General features: G+C 46.5%; 1 protein-coding gene across 1 annotated transcript in view; it reads left to right on the forward strand.

The window, feature by feature from the left end:
* Window positions 1–7737: 7737 nt before the first annotated feature.
* Window positions 7738–17866, forward strand: part of dusp16 (dual specificity phosphatase 16) — a 37176-nt gene continuing 27047 nt past the window's right edge. Inside the window, exon 1 of the mRNA XM_055650036.1 lies at window positions 7738–7865. The gene's annotated coding sequence lies outside the window, so the exon portion shown is untranslated. The remainder of the gene's footprint in view (window positions 7866–17866) is intronic.

Genomic DNA, 17866 nt, shown 5'->3' on the forward strand with positions numbered 1-17866 from the left:
GTGCTATCTTGCTGATTCTTTGCGGCTTGTGTGTATTGCACAATATGGATCTGCCATTCACTGCTCCCAAAATATCTGTGGCACTGGTTACCTACAGAGTTAAACCAGTTTCAGTGATGTTAAAATTACACTGGATCATCCAGGAGATGATCAAAGAATTGGTTGGCACGGTGGCGCAGTGGTAGAGTTGCTGCCTTACAGCATTTACAGAACCGAGACCCGGGTTCGATCCTGACAGTGGGTGCTGTCTGTATGGAGTTTGTACATTGGTGCCATTGCAACAACCTGGAGCTCATCGCTCTGAAGACAGTGGAATTGATTGTAGACTTTAGGAGAGCTCCCCCTCCCCTCACCCCACTCACCATCAATAACACCACAGTCACATCTGTGGAGTCTATTAAGTTCCTGGGAACCATCATCTCCAAGGACCTTAAGTGGGGGGCCACCATCAACTCCACAGTCAAAAAGGCACAACAGAGGATGTACTTCCTGCGGCAGCTGTGGAAGCACAATCTGCCACAGGCAATGATGGTCCAATTCTACACGGCCATCGTAGAGTCTGTCCTCACCTTCTCCATCATGGTCTGGTTTGGCTCAGCCCCCAAGCACGACACCTGGAGGCTGCAGCGAATCGTCCGATCAGCAGAGAAGGTTGTTGGCTGCAACCTTCCCTCCATTGATGAACTGTACACTGCAAGGGCCAGGAAGCGAGCGGGTAAGATCATCTCTGACCCCTCTCACCCTGGCCACAAACTCTTTGAATCACTTCCCTCTGGAAGGCGACTCCGGACTGTCAAAGCTGCCACAGCCAGACATAAAAACAGCTTTTTTTCCCCACGAGTAGTAGCTCTACTCAATAACCAAAAATCTGTAGCCTCTTTTTGCTCTGGTATTTTATTTAATTCACACGTTTAATCAACAATGTTTTATTATTAATGTTTAATGTTTTATGTGTCATTTCTAACTGTCGCTGTATGTCATGTTGTCACTTGCGGGTGGAGCACCAAGGCAAATTCCTTGTATGTGAATACTTGGCCAATAAACTTATTCATTCATTCATTCTGCCCGTGACCGCTTGGGTTTTCTCCAAGATCTTCGGTTTCCTCCCACACTCCAAAAATGTACAGGGATATAGGTTAATTGGCTTGGTGTATGTGTAGAATAGTGTTAGATCGGCATGGACTCGGTGGGCCAAAGGGCCTGTTTCCGCGCTGTATCTCTAAACTAAACTAATCATATTGTGAGCTGGAACTACCATTCAACTTCCTGAATCGGAAGGTATTTGGCACTCAAACTATACTGATGAACCACTAAACTCTTTACCATGTTTGACTTGCTTTGTTATCTTATATACACTATTTATTTTTGGGAAAAAAATGATCTCAATATAATTTCACATGCAAAACAATGTTTTTCACTGTGCCTCGGTTTACATGACAAATGAACCTATATCATGTGCCTCACTTAAATGTAACAATCCTTATAAAGGATATTAACAGCTCTGTCCTGGGGAGTAGGAGTTGGATTCATGGGAGGTGGTCTTAGAGGGGAGGATGCTCCTCAAACTTCGGAGCATCTTGGACAATACAGCTCCTCACCCCCTCCGTGACACACTGGTCAACCTGAGGAGCACCTTCAGCAGCAGACTGGTTCCACCAAGATGCAGCACAGAACGCCACAGGAGATCCTTCTTCCCTGTGTCTATCAAACTGTGCAACTCCTCCCCCTTCTGTCGTGGGGTATAACCATATAACCATATAACAATTACAGCACGGAAACAGGCCATCTCGACCCTTCTAGTCCGTGCCGAACACGTATTCTCCCCTAGTCCCATCTACCTGCACTCAGACCATAACCCTCCATTCCTTTCCCGTCCATATAACTATCCAATTTATTTTTAAATGATAAAATCGAACCTGCCTCCACCACCTCCACTGGAAGCTCATTCCACACAGCTACCACTCTCTGAGTAAAGAAGTTCCTCCTCATGTTACCCCTAAACTTCTGTCCCTTAATTCTCAAGTCATGTCCCCTTGTTTGAATCTTCCCTACTCTCAGTGGGAAAAGCTTATCCACGTCAACTCTGTCTATCCCTCTCATCATTTTAAAGACCTCTATCAAGTCCCCCCTTAACCTTCTGCGCTCCAAAGAATAAAGCCCTAACTTGTTCAACCTTTCTCTGTAACTTAGTTGCTGAAACCCAGGCAACATTCTAGTAAATCTCCTCTGTACTCTCTCTATTTTGTTGACATCCTTCCTATAATTAGGTGACCAAAATTGTACCCCATACTCCAAAATTGGCCTCACCAATGCCTTGTACAATTTTAACATTACATCCCAACTTCTATACTCAATGTTCTGATTTATAAAGGCCAGCACACCAAAAGCTTTCTTTACCACCCTATCTACATGAGATTCCACTTTCAGGGTAGACGGAGACTGACTCCCCCTCCCCCCTCCCTCTGCCCCCCTCCCCCACTAATCTATGCACATCCCCAATCCTGGACTTTCCACGTCACTTTAATTTCAAGTTTCATGTATCTTGTTGTGTTTTATGAATGTTGGCAGATCAACTTCCCTCCTGGGATAAACACGGTTTTATGGTATTATATTGTAATAGGATTTTAATGTTAAATTATGAAATGGAGGAACCTTTCATAACCTGTGTTTAAGAAGGAACTGCAGATGTTGGAAAATCCCAGGTACACAAAAATGCTGGAGTAAATCAGCTTCAGACTGAAGAAGGGTTTCGGCCCGAAACGTTGCCTATTTCCTTCGCTCCATAGATGCTGCTGCACCCGCTGAGTTTCTCCAGCACTTTGGTGTACCTTGCATAACCTGATTTGGTGCATTGCCCTGCCCGTTGCAAAATAGCATGAGGAGTGGAGAGAGATGAGAGGAAGATAGCTTGATCACATTTAGCCAAAGGTCGAGTCAGAGGGAGGGCTGGCAGTGAGGGGTGACTAGCCCATTCCAGACTGCAGGAGTACGTGTTGAAGAATGTTCTGAAGCTCGGTGCAGCCAACACCAAAACTCTGTGGGAGGAAGACTGCTGCCTAGGGTTCTTCTACCGATTGACATCAAGGGACAGGGGCAACGTCATAGAGTGATACAATGTGGAAACCACACCGGATATGTTGGCCCACACCGACCAACATGTCCCAGCTACACCAGTCCCACCTGCCCACGTTTGGTCCATATCCCTCCAATCTTGTCCTATCCATGTACCTGTCTAACTGTTTCTTAAAGTTGGGATAGTCCCAGCCTCAACTACCTCCTCTGGCAGCTTGTTCCATGCACCCACCACCCTTTGTGTGAAAAGGTTTCCCCTCATACTCTGGGCAAGAGACTGTGCATCTACCCGATCTATTTCTCTCATGATTTTATCCACCACAATAAGATCCTGTGAGGTCATCCCTTAAACACGGGTAGGGATAGCAACCAGGGGGACCAAAACATCTCCTATCCATGTTCTCCAGAGATGCTGCCTGACCCGCTGAGTCACTTCAACCCTTGTGTAAAGATAGGTGCTAACACTGCTGAGTAAGGCAGAACATTGAACAGCGCAGCACAAGAACAGGCCCTTTGGCCCACAATGTCTGTGCTGAACAGGATGCCAAGATCATTTCTTATCTGAAGAGGGGTCTCGACCCGAAATGTCACCCATTCTTTCTCTCCAGAGATGCTGCCTGTCCCGCTGAGTTACTCCAGCTTTTTGTGTCTATCTTCCATTTCTTATCTACCTGCATATACATATCCCAACATTCTCTGCTTATCCAGAAGTCACTGAAACACCACTGTTGTAAATGCCCCCACTCTAGGAGGCTATACATACATTCAATATTGTTTACACAAATCACAATTTGACCCCACACCCTTGCCACTCATGTGGCCCACTGGCATGGAATCCCTTCCCTTAATTTGAGGGGCGTCTCCACCACACCCTGCCCCCAATGTCCAGCAGCGGAAGGAACCTAGACTGTGGTCCTCCCCCAACGAGCCTTGGCGTTGGCTGCACCGAGCTTCAGTGCATCTGCAGCGGGCCAGTCGGCAACATTCCACGACGGACATCTCGCTCCGCTGGGTGGTGAACAACGCTCGGGCAGACCAAACAGTGTCTTTCACCAAACAGTGTCTTTCACCGAGTTGATGGAGCTGTTCGGAATAAACCGTGACAGGGCCCCTTGCAAACCTCTCCACACTCTCTTTGCGAATCCACACTCTGCAAAGAGGTGGGCAAATGGTCTCCTCTCCATAGCAGCCTTCCCGAGGGCAGCTCCAGTTTCTTCCCCACCTTGGCTATCCGCTCCAGCCAATTCCTGTCAAACACCTCAGCCTCCCCGAACCAGATCCCCAGCACCTTCAAGAAGTCAGGCTTGATGGTGAAGGGGATGGAAGATCGGTCGGGCCAGTTGCCAAAGAGCATGGCCTCGCTCTTCCTGCGGTTGACCCTGGCTCCCGTGTCCGACTCAAACTGGTCGCAGATGCTGATCAATCTGCGGACCGACCTTGGATCCGAGCAGAAGACGGCGACATCGTCCATGTACAGGGAGGTCTTGACTTGAATGCCCCCACTGCCTGGCAATGTCACTCCTCTTATGCTCGCATCCTTCCTGATGGACTCGGCAAAAGGTTCAATACAGCAGACAAACAAGACAGGAGAGAGAGGGCAACCCTGCCTGACTCCAGACCTGATGGGGGGGAAACTGTCTGATTCCCACCCATTGATTTGGACTGCACTACAGATATCGATGTAGAGCAGTTGGATCCAATTTCTGATTCCCACCCACAAACCCCTTTTGGAGAGCACGTCCCTCGTGTACGTGTGTCGAAGACCTTCTCCTGGTCCAAGCTGACCAGGCAGGCGTCCACCCCTCTGTCCTGCACATGGGCGACGGTATCTCTCAGCATCATCAGGCTGCCTGGGATTTACCTGCCGTGTACAGCACAGGTTTGGTTCAGGTGGATCACCTGTCCTAAAGCAGCCCACCAACCCCAGCATTGAGTCCAGGGCACTCAGGATACCTCATTGAAACTTACAGAATAATGAAAGTGGATGTGGAGAGGATGGTTCTGCTGGTGGGAGAGTCTAGGACCGATGGTCATAGCCTTAGAATTAAAGGGCGCTCTTTTAGAAAGGAGGAACTTCTTTAGTCAGAGGGTAGTTAATCTGTGGAACTCATTGCCACAGAGGGCTGTGGAGGCCAAGTCAGTCGGTGGGTGGATATTATTTAAGGCAGATAAACAAATTCTTGATTAGAACAAGGGGTTATGGAGAGAAGGCAGGAGAATGGGATTATGTGGCAGTCAGAGATCAGCCACGATTGGATGGCGACTCGATGGGCCGAATGGCCTAATTCTACAAAAACAGGAAACCAGACTATTATCTGAATGGTGGCCGATTAGGAAAGGGGGAGATGCAGCGAGACCTGGGTGTCATGGTACACCAGTCATTAAAAGTAGGCATGCAGGTGCAGCAGGCAGTGAAGAAAGCGAATGGTATGTTAGCATTCATAGCAAAAGGATTTGAGTCTAGGAGCAGGGAGGTTCTACTGCAGTTGTACAGGGTCTTGGTGAGACCACACCTGGAGTGTTGCGTACAGTTTTGGTCTCCTAATCTGAGGAAAGACATTCTTGCCATAGAGGGAGTACAAAGAAGGTTCACCAGACTGATTCCTGGGATGGCAGGACTTTCATATGAAGAAAGACTGGACAGACTCGGTTTGTACTCACTAGAATTTAGAAGATTGAGAGGGGATCTTATAGAAACTTACAAGATTCTTAAGGGGTTTGACAGGCTAGATGCAGGAAGATTGTTCCCGATGTTGGGGAAGTCCAGAACAAGGGGTCACAGTTTAAGGATAAGGGGGAAATCCTTTAGGACCGAGATGAGAAAAACATTTTTCATACAGAGAGTGGTGAATCTCTGGAATTCTCTGCCACAGAAGGTAGTTGAGGCCAGTTCATTGGCTATATTTAAGAGGGAGTTAGATGTGGCCCTTGTGGCTAAAGGGATCAGGGGGTATGGAGAGAAGGCAGGTACAGGATACTGAGTTGGATGATCAGCAATGATCATGTTGAATGGCGGTGCAGGCTCGAAGGGCCAAATGGCCTCTACTCCTGCACCTATGTTTCTATGTTACTCCTATAACTTGTGAATACTCACCACCAATCTCCGTGTGAAATTTGACAAAAATGCTGGAGAAACTCAGCGGGTGCAGCAGCATCTATGGAGCGAAGGAAATAGGCAATGTTTCAGGCTGAAATCCTGAAGAAAATAGGCAACGTTTCGGGCCGAAACCCAGAAGGGTTTCGGCCCGAAACGTTGCCTATTTCCTTCGCTCCATAGATGCTGCTGCACCCGCTGAGTTTCTCCAGCATTTTTGTCTACCTTCGATTTTCCAGCATTTTTTTTTTAATTTCAAAATAGACTTCATTCAATTGATAAATATATACAATTCATGAACCATTCGAACAAAAAATTCATCCGACATTTTCGGAGACTATACAAATTTTTTTTTTTTCCAGTTCAATATTTTTACATTTGTCTGCAGTTCCTTCTTAAAAACTCTGTGTGAAAATAACTTGCCCTTGCCACACATCTCCTTTAAACATTGCCCCCTCTCACCTTAAAGCTGTGCCATCTAATATTGGATTTTTTTGTTTTTTTTTTTCCAATTCTGGGAGATTCTATTTCCTCTAATTTGCGCTGTGTTTGTGCGGCTGGAGGCTGGGGGCAGGAGGGGGGGGCTGGGGGCAGGGGGCAGGAGCTGGGGGCTGGAGGGTGGGGGCTGAGGGTGGGGGCTGCGGCTGCTGTGGGAGGTGTGTGTGTGTGTGTGTGTGTGTGTGTGTGTGTGTGTGTGTGTGTGTGTGTGTGTGTGTGTGTGTGTGACTGTGTGTGTGTGTGTGTGTGTGTGTGTGTGTGTGTGTGTGTGTGACTGTGTGTGTGTGTGTGTGTGTGACTGTGTGTGTGTGTGTGTGTGTGTGGTGTGACTGTGTGTGTGTGTGTGACTGTGTGTGTGTGTGACTGTGTGTGTGTGTGTGTGTGTGTGTGTGTGTGACTGTGTGTGTGTGTGTGACTGTGTGTGTGTGTGTGACTGTGTGTGACTGTGTGTGTGACTGTGTGACTGTGTGTGTGTGTGTGTGTGTGTGTGTGTGTGTGACTGTGTGTGTGTGTGTGTGTGTGTGTGTGTGTGTGTGTGACTGTGTGTGTGTGTGACTGTGTGTGTGTGTGACTGTGTGTGTGTGTGACTGTGTGTGTGTGTGTGTGACTGTGAGTGTGTGTGACTGTGTGTGTGTGTGTGACTGTGTGTGTGTGTGTGTGTGTGTGACTGTGTGTGTGTGTGTGTGTGTGTGACTGTTGCATGTGTGTGTGTGTGTGTGTGTGTGTGTGTGTGTGTGTGTGTTGCGTGTGTGTGTGTGTGTGTGTGTTGCATGTGTGTGTGTGTGTGTGTTGCATGTGTGTGTGTGTGTGTATGTGTGTGTGTGTGTGTGTGTGTGTGTGTGTGTGTGTGTGTGTGTGTGTGTGTGTGTGTGTGTCTGTGTGTGTGTCTGTGTGTGTGTGTGTGCTGCATGTTTTATTGTGGATGAAGCGAGTGCAGGGACGGCCTCTCCCCATTGGAGATGCGGCCGGCGGAGAGATTGGCTCACAATGACGCCATCCTTTTATTTTTAAACCAATGACCTCATTCACTGCCTCAAGTTTTTTTTACTTTTTGAGAGAACAGAAAACAAAAACCTTCCTCCCTCCAGTGGATGTGATTTTTTTATTTGTTCCCCCCCCTTAAACCCCCCCCCCACCGAGATACACACACACACTGAGGGTGTGCGGCGGGGACGCGGGCTCCGGCCAGCGGGACCAGCAGGTTAGTCGCAACCCGGGCTCTGTGCGGGACAGTTGTCCACAACTGAGGGAGAGGGGGGAGAGATATATATAGAGAGGGGGGGGGGAGAGAGAGAGGGGGAGAGAAAGAGAGGGGGAAGAGAAAGAGAGGGGGAGAGGGAGAGAGAGGGGGGGGGGGGAGAGAGGGGGGGAGGAGGGGGGGGAGGGGGAGGAGAGGAGGGGGGGGGGGAGATAGAGAGAGGGAGAGATATATTTATAGAGAGGGGGGGGGGAGAGAGAGAAGAGGGGGGGGAGAGAGGAGGGTGGAGGGGGGAGAAAAGGGTGGAGAGGGGGGAGAGGAGGAGGAGAGAGAGAGAGAGAGGAGGGAGGGGGGGGGGGAGAGAGAGAGGGAGGGGGACAGGGGGGGGGAGAGGAGGTAGAGGTAGAGAGGGGAGGAGAGATATATTTATAGAGAGAGAGGGGGAGACAGAGAGAGAGAGGCAGAGGGACAGAGAGGGGGGGAGAGAGAGAGGTAGAGAGAGAGAGAGAGAGATAGAGAGATACAAGGAGAGGGAGAGAGACCTCTGCGGCCCCTTCACGTGTTGGAGGTGGCGAGGCGAGGACAAGGTTGGCCGCAACTTATTTACTATTCGTGCTGTGAAACGCTTGCGTTTTTCTTTTATTTTTTGTGAAACGTAATATAAAAACCCCCACCACAGAATGATCCGACTAAATGTGGGTTAGGGTTCGGGTACAAGGTCCCGTCGCCTTGTGCAGCGCTCGGGCTGTGAGTGTCTGGTCTCCTTGTGAAGGACAGTCAGTGTATGTAGACAGCAACAAAAACGCATTCACTAAGTTTACATTCATTGCCGCGAAAGAGGAGTTTTGTGCACTTTCCATTTGTTAAAATAATGGCCCATTAACTTCTAATTGGATCAATAAAATGTTACAGAAGACAAACTCCAACTTGTATGTGTCTCGTTGTGAAGGACTGTGTATACACAGCAACAACAAAATCTTCACCACCTTTATATCGACTTTCTAATATTAAAATAGTGCCCCCCCACCTCGGGAACAGATTTTTTTTAATGATCTTTCCATTTGTCGCCTAACCACTTCAGTAGGTCGTGAACACTCTTTAAATTTTGGAAGAATATGCATTTGATTGTTACCATTATAAAGATTTTAAAACATTGATGATGGAAGTGTATAGAAAGGAATTATAGACAGAGTGCTGGAGTAACTCAGCGGGACAGGCAGCATCTCTGGAGGAAAGGAATGGGTGACGTTTCAGCATTTTGCGTCTATCTTCTGTGTAAACCAACACCTGCAGAGTTCCTGCACAAAAGGGAATTGTATATCGTTAAGTATAACGTCTATTGAGACCTTTGCTGGAGGCTAGGTGAACCTATATTGTTTCAGGTGAGCAATATATAAGGTGACCAAAACACAAGTAACCTGCTTCAGAATAGAAAAGATTTAAACACTGGTTAGCTGTTATTTTGCAACAGCAACACGCCTCTCTATGTTGATTTAAGTGTAGAAAAATGTCTCCAGGTACTTCAGACAGGTGATAGATAGAAATAAAGAATGTTAAACAAAATAATGAGAAAGTAGAAGATGAGTTATAGAGAATGAATGAATGAATGGAAGAATGCTCTGATGTTGAGAGTGAATGGCTGAGATTGGGACTTGGGTCAGAGGAGCCTGTCCCACTTAGGCAACTGTTGGCGACTAGGCTGTCACCACATGGTCGCCGGGGTGTCACCTGTACGGTCGTGAGTCGCCCAAAGAGTCGTAGCGTCTTTCTGGTCACCGCTGGATTTTCAACATGTTCAAAAATATTCGGCGACAGTTGGTTTGACGCCAATGAGCCGTAGCTTGATGTACGTGTTGTCGAAGGTTGCAGCCAGGTTAGCGTAGATTGTCGAAGGTTGCAGCCAGGTTAGCGTAGATTGGCGAAGGTTGCAGCCAGGTTAGCGTAGATTGGCGAAGGTTGCAGCCAGGTTAGCGTAGATTGGCGAAGGTTGCAGCCAGGTTAGTGCAGATTGTCGAAGGTTGTCGCCAGGTGAAGTAGGTTGTTGCTGGCGCTGACTTCGGTGAATTCCATCATCGTACTTGCCGGCAGTCGCCTAAAGAAAATCACCTAAGTGGGACAGGCCCGTAAGGAGAGAAGATGGAGCACTAGAGATGGGAGTCAAATGGGAAATAGGAATTTTGAGGAACTTGTACCTGTTTTCATTCTACTCATGATCTGAAATATACATTGTCAAAATGTATGTTAGAAATAAGTCTACATATAATATTTTTTTAAATCCTGAGGACTGGGTGAGTTTGAATGAGTGAAGATGTTGTATATTGAATGGACAATCTCGTTTCACTAAAGTTAGTGATCTCAAGCTGTTTAAAAGTGGCATCTTAATGTTGGCAGAGAAAAAACAGCATTGCATATTCCAGGGCAAATCGCCAAGAGGTTTCCACTGCAGCAAATTAATCATTAATAATAAGAGATACGAGTAGAATTAGGCCATTCGGCCCATCAAGTCTACCCCACCATTCAATCATGGCTGATCTATCTCTTCCTCCTAACCCCATTCTCTTGCCTTCTCCCAATAACACCTGACACCCGTACATAGATCAGCACAGCACAGGACGAGGCCCTTCAACCCATAGTGTCCGTTCCAACCAGATAGCGTAGTCAGAGGATTTGGGGAGAAGGCAGGAACGGGATACCGATTGGGGATGATCAGCCATGATCACACTAAATGGCGGTGCTGGCTCGAAGGGCCGAATGGCCTACTCCTGCACCTATTGTTTATTGACCAGGATGCCAAGCTAAACTGATCTCTGCCTCCCTATAATCCATATCCCTGCATATCCTAGTGTCTTATCTAAAAGACTCTATCATATCAGCATCCTCCAGCAGCCTTGGCAGGGTGTTCCAGGCACCCACCACACTCTGTGTGTAATTTAAAAAATATATATATGTTCCACCCATCTATAAACTTTAGGTAGACAAAAATGCTGGAGAAACTCAGCGGGTGCAGCAGCATCTATGGAGCGAAGGAAATAGGCGACGTTTCGGGTCGAGACCCTTCTTCAGACAGGAAGGGTTCTGAAGAAGGGTTTTTGACCCGAAACTTTGCCTATTTCCTTCGCTCCATAGATGCTGCTGCACCCACTGAGTTTCTCCAGCATTTTTGTCTACCTTCGATTTTCCAGCATCTGCAGTTCAATCTCCACTATAGGAAATAGGCAACGTTTCGGGCCGAAACCCTGAAGGGTTTCGGCCCGAAACGTTGCCTATTTCCTTCGCTCCATAGACGCTGCTGCACCCGCTGAGTTTCTCCAGCATTTTCTGTCTACCTTCTATTTTCCAGCATCTGCAGTTCCTTCTTAAATCCTATTAACTTTATCTCCCTCGCTTGCTGAGTGTAAAATTACTTTAATTGGAAACTGGATACGTATTTTCCACATGAGAAGCTTGCACAGCTAGCAATTTAATATTAACTACCTGATCCATTTTAGTGATGTTAGTTGAAAGATTTATCTGGTCCAAAAGTCTTACAGCGAGGAAACGGGCCCTTTGGTCCAACTTGCCCACACCAGCCAACATGCCCCGTCTACACTAGTCCTACCTACCTGCGTTTGGCCCTCTAAACCTGTCCAATCCATGCACCTGTCTAAATGTTTCTTAAACATTGTCACAGTCCCTGCCTTAACTACCTCCTCTGGCAGCTTGTTCCATACACCTACCACCCTCTGTGTGAAAAAGTTACCCCTCAGATTCTTATGAAATCTCCCCCCCCCTCCCCTCATTTTAAACCTATGTCCTTTAGTACACTGAGGCTGACTTCCTTGTTGTAATTCAAAGCTGTGTAAATGGGCCCTGGATACCTACCTGTGCAGGTGTGTTTAAGAAGGAACTGCAGATGCTGGAAAATGGAAGTTAGACAAAAATGCTGGAGAAACTCAGCGGGTGAGGCAGCATCTATGGAGCGAAGGAAATAGGCGACGTCACCTTTGCTCCATAGATGCTGCCTCACCCGCTGAGTTTCTCCAGCATTTTTGTCTACCTGTACAGGTAAATCAGTTCTCACACTGCATGTCCAAAAGCTGGCAACTCCCACCAGTGCAGCCTTCCTCAGTGATACACATTGACAGAAGCCCGATTGAGAATTGGCACCAACAAGGGCAATAGCCCATACTGCAAATAGAAAGAAAGTAAGATCTAATCAACTGTAAATACGGAGTCTGCTTGTGCTTTTAAAAAACAAACAAAGGTAAGCTTTGCAGAAGAAAGTACAGGTGAAGCAGGTGTCTGATTTTTACTGCAGCAGGTTAATGCAACGCGCCACATTGATAATGCACGCCACAGAAATGCAAATACATTTTGTTGTCGTCAACGCCTCAACATCAGGAGAATATCACAAAATCTTAAAATGGTTTTGTTATACAGCATGGAAATAGGCCCTTCGAACCCAGCCTGCCCTTGCCCAACAAGATGCCCCATCTATGCCAGTCCCACCTACCTGCATTTGGCCCATATCCTTCTAAACCTTTTCTATCAATGTACCTGTCCCAAAAGTATTTTCAATGTTGTGATAGTACCTGCCTCAACTACTGCCTCAAGCAGCTCATTCCATACACCCACCACCCCGTGTGAAAATGTTGTCTCTATATTTCCTATTCAATCTTTCCCCTCTCACCTTAATTCTGCCACAATTGTCCCGTGCCCTGGAATATATATATTTTTTAATCATTATCGTTGAAAACATTAGCGACGCAGTGGTGCTGGTTTCCGACGGGCCCTGGAATCGAAGTCAGGATTATTATACAGGTAGTAGATAGATTCGGGAAGAAATAACATGTTGCAATGTCCACAGTGCCTGCTTAGCTAAGCTATTGAAATACATTAGGCTATGATATTAGAGAGCCATACAGTGTGGAAACTTGCCCACACCAGCTAACATGTCCCAGCTACACTAGTCCCACCTGCCAGCATTTGGTCCATATACCTCCAAACCTGTCCTATCCATGTACCTGTCTAACTGCTTCTTAAATGTTGAGATAGTCCCTGCCTCAACTACCTCCTCTGGCAGCTTGTGCCATACACCCACCACCCTTTGTGTGAAAATGTTACCCCTCCGATTTCTATTAAATCTTCTCCCCTTCACCTTAAACCTATGTCTGTATCATTTCCAGCTTGACAACATCTTTCCTATAAAACGGTGGCCAGAACGGAACATAATACCCTAAATGTGACCTCACCAACATCTGATGTAATTGCAACATGACCTCCCAACCTCTATACTCAATACTCTGGCTGATGAAGGCCAATGTGCCAAAAGCCTTTTTGACCACCCTATCTACCTGCGACTCCACCTTCAGGGAGCTATGCACCTGCACTCCTAGATCCCTCTGCTCTACAACACTACCCAGAGCACTACCATTCACTGTGTAGGTCCTGCCCTTGTTAGACGTCCCAAATTCTTGTGATATTTTCTCTACAGCGATTGTTAAGCAATAATATATTGCTTCACTTAAATGTAACAATCTTTATAAAGGAAACTGATACCTATATTGGGATTTTGGTGGATGAATCTTCCATGTTCTGAGGTTTTGCTGTTGAGGTTGTGACTTCATGTGCTGGCTGTTCTAGGCCATCTGCTCAAGACACAGTTTAACTGCAGCACTAAACTCAACATAAGCAATAAACCAGTGATAATATGCAAGGATTTTAGAGTGTAAATGTTCACCTGATGTGACATTGAGCAGTTTAGGCTTTAGTGCACCAGATTCATGTATTAACCTGAAAGTGAAATAAATTTGTATTGACGAAAAAGCTTTTTAATCAAATTACATTTTCAGTGTGGCATCTAGTTTGGCGCTGGTTAAAATACGTTCTGGGCTGTGTATTCTAGATACTATTAAAGGCAACCTTAAATGATTTATAATGTCTGTCGCTGATGTTATATCTTCCATCTCTCTCTCTCTTTGATGCTCATCAAAGGATAATGTTGTTTGTGGTTTATTTAACGTTTTGGAAAGTTTGTTGGAGATGTGTGGACAGCAATCATTGGGGGAAATTGATCTTCAAGGTGATCATGTGAGCGCTACTTTTGGAGGTTGTAGTGAGCTACATTTTAAGCCGGGAGGACGTTGGTTCTTTAAATAAAGACCAGCTTCCAGAACACAAGGACTCAGGACTCAGCATAGGGTTAGGCAGGAGTAGGCCATTCGGAGCAGATTCAATATGAATGGAGAGATGATCCCATTTCTGGGTCAGGGGCCCTCTCTTTTAGATTAGCCAATATGGCCTGAACTACCCTTTCTCCAGCACTCTCTGTGTGAAAAAAAGTTTTGCAAAAAGGATTTCCCCATTATCCTTTTGACCCCTCAGTTCCCCAACATAGGAGTAAAGAGGTGACATTTTGGGTCTTCTGCAGTTGCACAGGGTTCTTCTGGTGAGACCAGACCACATCTGGAGTATTGTGTCCAGTTTTGGTCTCCCAATTTGAGGAAGGACATCCTTGTGATTGAGGCAGTGCAGCGTAGGTTCACCAGATTGATCCACGGGATGGCGGGACTGTCATATGAGGAAAGATTGAAAAGACTAGGCTTGTATTTACTGGAGTTTAGAAGGATGAGGGGGAATCTTATAGAAACATATAAAATTATAAAAGGACTGGACAAGCTAGATGCAGGAATAAATATTCCCAATGTTGGGCGAGTCCAGAACCAGGGGCCACAGTCTTAGAACAAAGGGGAGGCCATTTAAGACTGAGGTGAGAAAAAAACGTTTTCACCCAGAGAGTTGTGAATTTGTGGAATTCCCTGCCACAGAGGGCAGTGGAGGCCAAGTCACTGGATGGATTTACGAGAGAGTTAGATAGAGCTCTAGGGACTAGTGGAGTCAAGGGATATGGGGAGAAGGCAGGCACGGGTTATTAATTGGGAATGATCAGCCATGATCACAATGAATGGCGGTGCTGGCTTGAAGGGCCGAATGGCCTCCTCATGCACCTATTTTCTATGTTTCTATGTTTCCTTTAAGTTCCTCAGCTGTTAGATTAATGTGTATATCAGCTACAAGGAGAAGTTGGACAAACTTGGATTGTTTTCTCTGGCATGTTGGAGGTGGAGGAGAGACCTGATAGACGGATATAAACAGATGAGAGGCATAGATAGGGGGTGGACATTCAGAGGCTGGGGCCACATTAGACTTCAGACTATCGTGAAGAATAGCCCTGACCCAAAACCTTTCGCTCCACTGATGCTGGCTGACCCGCTGAGTTCCTCCAGCGCGTTGTATTTTGCTCAAGGCTCCAGCATCTGCAGTCGATTGTGTCTCTATAAATAAGACGAAATGTTGGATTTAAAGCTTGGTTCAAGGTCTAACTGAACGCCAAGGCAGCACGTTGTTGCGTTTGGGCTGATCAAGCAGCAAGCATGAAGGACCATGGGAACTGAGGAGCAAATAGAACCGTATCAGTTGTGTTGGCTGACACTGGGTGTGTGGAGTCCCAATACCATCCAATCAATAATAATAATAATAATAATCTTATTTATTTATATAGCACATTTTCAGTCAACTTGCATTGACCCCAAAGTGCTTCACATAATTACATTACATTTACACACAGGCAAAGGTGGGTGAAGTGTCTTGCCCCAAGGACACAACGACAGTATGCACTCCAAGCGGGATTCGAACCGGCTACCTTCCGGTCGCCAGCCGAACACTTAGCCCATTGTGCCATCTGTCGTCAACATGATATTGGGCTTGCAAGACTTGCTGCTTTTCATAGCACCTATTTGTATATAGACACAAAATACTGGAGTAACTCAGCGGGATGGGCAGCATCTCTGGAGAGAAGGAATGGGTGACGTTTCAGGTCGAGACCCTTCTTCACTAGCATCTACAGTTCCTTCCTACACGTTTGTATTTGTAAATAACTGTGAAATGCACCTGGGATTTTCATACAACCATATTCAAATTAACTTTGGCTCAGATCCAAATGATTAAAAAAAAAGCAAATGGTTGTCATTATGAGGTCTGGTAACTGTTAAGATTCACACAAGACTTCATGGAATTTTACAAGGTCATTTTTCTTTTCAAAGTTTCCTACTGCGATACGGTATGTTCATTGTGCAGTAATATTGTGATCATTTAAAAAACCAATCATCAAAGCGCATTAATGCATCCTTCATGCTTCAGTGTGCGATAGTGTGAAATGTACTTTATAGGATTCAAAGGTCTTTGATTGTCACGTGGACCAATTAAGGTACAGTGCCATGCGAATTGCCATACAGCCATACCAGAACAAAAGCACCAAGACACACAACTTCATAAAAGTTACCATAAACATCCACCACAAGCGGATTCCCCACATTCCTCACTGTGATGGAAGGCAATAAAATCGAATCTTCTTCCTCTTTATTCTGCCACGGTCGGAGCAGTCGAACCATCTGTCGGGGCGATCGCTGCTCCCGTGTCCGTGCGATCGAAACTCCAGCGTCAGGGCGGTCAAAACTCCCACGGCTTAGAGTTCCTGATGTCGGTCTCTGACCAAAGACCGTGAGCTCCGTGATGTTAAGACCGCGATCACCCTGGTTGCTCCGAGGTCGATCCCTGGCAAAGTGATCACGGGCTCCGTGATGGTCAGCGCGCAGACGATCGCGGTGGAGCTCTCAAAATCGATCCCCAGCAAAGGCCACCAACTCCTCGATGTTAGGCTGCAGTGTGGACGGAGATACGATACGGAAACAAAATCACATCTCTGTCTATGTAAGAGACTAGAAAACATTTCTCCCAATCCCCCCCCCCCCCAACCCACCACATAAAACAAGCTAAAGAACACTAAATACATACATTTAACGCATTCAATTAAAACAAAAAGGAAAGGACAGACAGACTGTTGGCGACGATCCCTTCAATTCCATTTCTCAGTAATGCTGAAGGTTGAGGGAGACCTGGTAAACGTTTATACAATGATGACAGGTGTAGATAGGGTAGACAGCCACAACCTTTTCCCACGGATGGAAATGTCTAACATCAGAGGCCATAGATTTAAGGTGAGAGGGGTCTTGTTTAACATAGAAACATAGAAATTAGGTGCAGGAGTAGGCCATTCGGCCCTTCGAGCCTGCACCGCCATTCAATATGATCATGGCTGATCATCCAACTAGTATCCCGTACCTGCCTTCTCTCCATACCCCCTGATCCCCTTAGCCAGAAGGGCCACATCTAACTCCCTCTTAAATATAGCCAATGAACTGGCCTCAACTACCCTCTGTGGCAGAGAGTTCCAGAGATGCACCACTCTCTGTGTGAAAAAAGTTCTTCTCATCTCGGTTTTTAAAGGATTTCCCCCTTATCCTTAAGCTGTGACCCCTTGTCCTGGACTTCCCCAACATCGGGAACAATCTTCCTGCATCTAGCCTGTCCAACCCCTTAAGAATTTTGTAAGTTTCTATAAGATCCCCTCTCAATCTCCTAAATTCTAGAGAGTATAAACCAAGTCTATCCAGTCTTTCTTCATAAGACAGTCCTGACATCCCAGGAATCAGTCTGGTGAACCGTCTCTGCACTCCCTCTATGGCAATAATGTCCTTCCTCAGATTTGGAGACCAAAACTGTACGCAATACTCCAGGTGTGGTCTCACCAAGACCCTGTACAACTGCAGTAGAACCTCCCTGCTCCTATACTCAAATCCTTTTGCAATGAAAGCTAACATACCATTCGCTTTCTTTACTGCCTGCTGCACCTGCATGCCTACCTTCAATGACTGGTGTACCATGACACCCAGGTCTCGCTGCATCTCCCCCTTTCCCAATCTGCCACCATTTAGATAATAGTCTGCTTTCCTGTTTTTGCCACCAAAATGGATAACCTCACATTTATCCACATTATACTGCATCTGCCAAACATTTGCCCACTCACCCAGCCTATCCAAGTCACCTTGCAGTCTCCTGGCATCCTCCTCACAGCTAACACTGCCCCCCAGCTTAGTGTCATCCGCAAACTTGGAGACATTGCCTTC

The sequence above is a fragment of the Leucoraja erinacea genome, chromosome 19, assembly GCF_028641065.1.
Source record: "Leucoraja erinacea ecotype New England chromosome 19, Leri_hhj_1, whole genome shotgun sequence".
Lineage (NCBI taxonomy): Eukaryota > Metazoa > Chordata > Chondrichthyes > Rajiformes > Rajidae > Leucoraja > Leucoraja erinaceus.